General features: G+C 29.4%; 1 pseudogene; it reads left to right on the top strand.

The window, feature by feature from the left end:
* The first annotated feature begins 541 nt into the window (after nt 1-541).
* Nucleotides 542-1,929, top strand: LOC149537800 (transcription factor MYB8 pseudogene; annotated as a pseudogene).
* Nucleotides 1,930-5,784: the final 3,855 nt, after the last annotated feature.

Raw genomic sequence — 5,784 nt, 5'->3', positions numbered from 1 at the left:
CAAGCAAGTGACTAATAAGGCTGACATGTACTCCACTATGGAATGCTCTTCTTATCAATATTATTTCAAAATTCAAACCACTCACTCTGTCGACTGTAATCTTCCAAGCCAAAAATATTAATTTAATCTGTGGGTCTCTCCATATATTTTATATGTTTTTTTAGGACTTTAGTCCTTGAATCTTAAAACATTTAATCTCTTAGACAGTCCGTGAGCATAAATATTGAGGAGCACAAAGGTTTCACTGGATTCTTCTAGGAAATGTTGTAGGAATGAAAATTTGATGAGGCCCTGTGGACCATTTATATATTTTAGCAATTATTTTCCCAATTTTCATAAGATTCAGACCAAGTCCTACTTGTCCAGGAATTCGGAGTCAGTGGAGGAGAGTATAAATGGAGACATGTGGGTGGTAAAGAGAGAGGAAAACCAATATTTCTTTGAAAGGAGGGTGTCTTGTCTAAGATTGTGTGATATTAGGAGTAGGACCCCATTTCATACCCTCATCTTCTGAATTGTTTGAATTGATTAGTTGTGAAACATGGGTAGATTACCATGTTGTGACAAAGCCACTGTAAAGAAAGGGCCATGGTCTGTTAAAGAAGATTCTAAACTCAAGGTATATATAGAGCAGCATGGCACTGGAGGCAATTGGAGGACTTTACCCAAGAAAATTGGTATGTAGTTCAGTATATACAAGGAATCATGTTAGATAGCATACACTTTGTTGCTCTCTAGATATCTTCTTATTGGTTTTCACTGATTATTTTTAAATCTTGTATTTGTATTTTATATAATGTTTGGGCTCCTACATATATCTATTTTGATTGGTCGGTATTACAGTTATCCTAGATAAAATAGAGATCTATAGGGCAATGGTCTTGCGTGTGCATGTGTTGTTTTTCATCATGTTAGGTTTCTATACAATGGAGGGATCAACAGCATCTGTATCTTATATTTTTGTAAATTTTTCCTCTCTTAGAGAAATAAGTTTTAAAGAGAGTTCCTAGTTCTGATATAAATGTATGCTAATTGGGTCAGGCTTTTCCTCTCTTAGAGAAATAAGTTTTAAAGAGAGTTCCTAGTACTGATATAAATGTATGCTACTTGGGTCAGGCTTGGAGAGGTGCGGAAAGAGCTGCAGGCTTAGATGGCTCAATTATTTGAGCCCCAATATCAAGCGTGGGGAGTTCTCTGAAGAAGAGGACGATATCATTTGTAGCCTTTGTGCTACCATTGGTACCAGGTAATACCCTAGATAATTGGGGAAAACACAATATTCATCATTGATTTTTTTAAAAAGTAGCAATTTTTTTTGGATCTAAGACTAGTCTTTCATGCAGATGGTCTTTCATTGCAACTCATTTGCCGGGAAGAACAGATAATGATATTAAGAACCACTGGAAAACAAAACTGAAGAAGAAACTTCTTGTAAAACTTAATGATCAGCATACCCTTCAGCATAACCTTCATTCTTCAGCAGCAGCAGAAACAAAACTAACTGAAATGAGTTACCTTGAAAGATATATCCTATCAGAGACTAATTTAGGGCAATATGGATGTGAGACACAAGCTACATCACAAGTAGATGAGCATACAAATATAACTATGAATTGCCCATATGTTGATTTCGACTCTGAGATAGTCTCCCAGTTGTTTGAACAAGCGAATTGTTCAAAATCATACACCATTGCTGATACCAGCCCAAACACACAATCATCTAGTTTTCAGCAAGCCTTTGGTGACCAAATGCCTCAGTTGTATGATGATACTTCTTCTACAATGCCCATGATACTCCAATGCATACCGTGGATTGAAGATGATGTTGAACTACAATGCTCAACAGTATCTGGTGAAGATCAGCTGGTTGAGATCATTAATTCACCGTTGTCCCCTGCTGTAACTTGTGGGTTTCCTGATGGAGAGTAGGAATCAGGGAGGATGAATGCTTTCAATGCTCATAATAATATGGATTGGAATGAACTTCTGTACTTCACAAACAATAATGGCTCATGTTTCATTGAGCCGAGAGAAGGTACTTATAGAAATTGAACCAATGAGGTGAAGTCATCTTCACCTCATACACCAACTGTTAAAGTATTAAAGGCGGAAAATAATCGAAGTTATTGGAAAGATATTACGTAGCCTTGACATATAAGAAAGAGAAAGAGTGGTATGGTCCCACTACCAAGTTTATGTGTGAGGCAGGAGCCTTGATTTCAGGCTTACTACTATGCTAAATAGAATTTTGACTCTTTCTTTCCTTTTTAACTCTAGGGGATCTTGTATCTTTAGTTTTTTAGTTTTTTTTAGAGTATGTATTTTAATATTTAATTAATAGAGAAAGTCTATTATTTAAAAAAAAAAACAAATCCAGCTTTTAAGAAAACAAGGTGACAAAATGGATAATAGATATTATATTAAAAAAATGTAATTATTTAGTTTTATTGTTTTATATAAAATATGTTTACAGATATACATATTAAACAACAACTTTGATTGAATAGTAATCATAATTTCAAATTTTAATTCTAATTCAACATATAAGTTTTACTATAATTGAATTCTAATTCTAATTCTGACATTGGTTGAATTATAATTGGATTCCAACCTTAATTGAAACTTAATGTTGACCTTCACTAATGAATTAAAATGTATCTGATGTTCTATAAGCTTGATGGATGTTTACTTTGTATCAAGAATAATAAGGAAATATATTTATTTTATTTGATCACTTTTCAAATCCATAAAATATTTTAGCATTTATATCATAATAATTTTTAATTTGACACACATTCTCATTTAGATGTGTATGTACAATCAAGTGAGGTAAAGTTATGTAGACAAGACTACATGAATCACACTTCTAACCACATAATTAATCCATCCAATTGAATGATTCATTTCTTGTGACCCTTTACATCTTGTATTCGAATAACAATTGCTATATAGTCCATAGGACTAGATTTCAAGTGTAATCTAGTCCCAATCTCAAATATTAGTATTATATATTTCCATGTTCAAGAATCCCTAGATATGATCATTGCCATAGAATTTAAAGCTTTATCTCCAAACTTAAGTTTGAAGTAACATTCTAAAAAGGGATAGTTTTTTTATAAGGGGTTTTTCTTCTATGGTCGATAAATTATGTTGAATGCCTTGCTCGATGCCATACATTACTTATTTTCCAAATCTTTTTCATTCCACCTATATACAAATCCTTCCAATTTATCTTTTGAAGAAATGTGTTAGATTGTCTTGTTTTGATGATCACATATATTTGGAAAATAGATATGATTGTGTATCACTATCCATCATAACATCTTCTATTTGAAACAAGTTCCTTAAAATCACTATTAGTTCTCTGTTGATATCTTAGAACCTCAAGACATTTTGGATCATCCATTAAAAATTTAGTTTATCTATGCATTACCCATATTATATATAATGTATTGCTTAGAGGACAAGACAATCACCATTTCAAACATCTCATTAGTTAAGATTGGATCATAATGAACTAGCACATTTAGATTATATTCAATTTAGTTTAAGAATAATAATTAAAGTATTCTCGAAACTATTGAAGAATTGATTGAAATAAGAATAATATTTTGTCTAATTGTAAGTAACCTTAGAATTCTTGTTTGTGATTATTGGGATAGTTCTTTGTCTCCTCTTTCTTGGAAGAGTTAACCTTTTTGGTTTGATGGTCCACTTAGATTAGTTAACTTACAACTAGTTAACTCTTCCCCTCTAAGAGATTTCATAGAGAAAATTAATAGGATAAATTTATTTGGATTAAAAATACTAATAGAAATTACTTGGTGAAGGCTAGATTTCACTTCCTCACTCCCCAATGGAAGAAAGTATTTGATTGCTCATTTTTGTGGAGTCTTAGTGTGATGCTTAGAACTTATTTCTTTTTGTGGATAATATTTCATGAACAATCATTAGTCTAGATAATTTATATAAGAAATGGATCTAATTGGTTAGTCTACATTCTCTTTGTCAAAAGAGTGTGGAATCTATAAACCATATTCATTTTTCATGTTACTATTCTTGGTCCTTTAGACATAGATTATTGGCCTTGTTCAATAGGTGTGGGTTTCATTCAAAGAAAAGGAAAGGCAATGAACAATCAAGCATTTAGGAATAATGTTGCTCATGGAAAAGATCTATTTTCTTTATTATTATTAACATCAAGGAAAATATGAACAATACTTATCATATTAATCACTAGATCTCTCCTTCCTCATTAGACTGGGATATTGGTAGAAGATGGGGACTTGCTAACTATCCAAACAAGTATAAATCTTCGATTATTGTCCTAATAAAGAATGTGAAGTGGCCCCCCTTGATCGTGGTTAATTCAAATTAAACTCTGATGACTTTTCTCTTGGTAATCTTGGTCAAGTGGGATTGGTTTTCCTCATAAGAGACATGTTGATTATCATATCAATTGCCTTTTTGATTAATATTATTTCTTAGACAATAAATATAGTTGAGGTCTATTTGGCATTTTAGATGGGTAAGTTGGCCATCACATGAGTGTTTAGGAAAATCATTAGGGTGAACCCACAATAATGGGTTCCACTTTAGTGGGATGAACAAAAAGGGGAAAAAATTGCAAAATGCGAAATCACATATAGATTTGTTCATGCGAACATACGTAATATGTTTGCAACGAACATATAAATTACGTATGTTCACTGTAAACATATTTTCAAATAATTATGGGTGTTCGCAGTGAACATACGTTATTTATATGTTCACTGCGAACATATAATACTCGACTTTCAGAGTGTTATAACACCATTTTCCCACCTGTTCTGTTCATTTTTTACAGCGTTTACTGTAGAATCAAGGGTTGGAGTGAACACCTGCTATTCATTAGTGTTGCCTTGTCATTTTCCTTGAGATTCTCTATGTCTATATATTATTATTTTAATATTTTTAAAAATGTTTTTAATGTCTTTATAGCATTTTTTAATGTTTTCAATGCATTTTTTAGTGCTTTCAAAGCATATTTTAATGTTTCTTTACGTTTTTAATGTTTTCAAAGCATATTTTAATGTGAATTTAATATTTTTATTATTTATTTATGTTAAACTTAATTATATTAATTTAGAAAACATTAGAAAAAACATTAGAAAAATATTATATAAAAACCATTATAAAACACATTAAAAAACAAATTTAGAAAATATTAGAAAAACATTAGAAAATTTATAATAATATAAAATTTAGAAAATAAATTTGATAAAACATTAGAAAAACATTAGAAATTTTATAATAATATAAATTTTAGAAAACAAATTTAGAAAAAACATTAGAAAAACATTAGAAAATTTAAAATAATATAAAATTTAGAAAACAAATTTAGGAAAAACATTAAAAAATTTATAATAATATAAATTTTTGAAAAACATTAGAAATTTAACATTAGAAAATTTATAATAATATAAAATTTAGAAAAAAAATTTAGAAAAACATTAGAAAAAACATTAAAAAAATTAGAAAATTTATAATAATATAACATTAGAAATTTTTTAAAGAAAAAGATTAGCAAAACATTACAAAAAAATTACATTTAAATATTAGAAAAATATTAGAAAATATTTTTTTAAAAAATAGTTTAGAATTTAATATTAGAAAACTATGAGAAAATAAATTAGGATTTAAACATTATTAAATATTAAAAAAATATTAGGAAAAACACTAGAAAATATTTTAGAAAACATTAGTCTTGAAAATTACAAAACATTAGAAAAATATTAAAAAATA

Source organism: Cupressus sempervirens, chromosome 9, assembly GCF_028749045.1.
Source record: "Cupressus sempervirens isolate cs-2001-9-10 chromosome 9, ASM2874904v1, whole genome shotgun sequence".
NCBI classification, from domain to species: domain Eukaryota; kingdom Viridiplantae; phylum Streptophyta; class Pinopsida; order Cupressales; family Cupressaceae; genus Cupressus; species Cupressus sempervirens.
The sequence above is the reverse complement of the archived record's forward strand: the minus strand, read 5'-3'. Positions and strand labels throughout refer to the sequence as shown.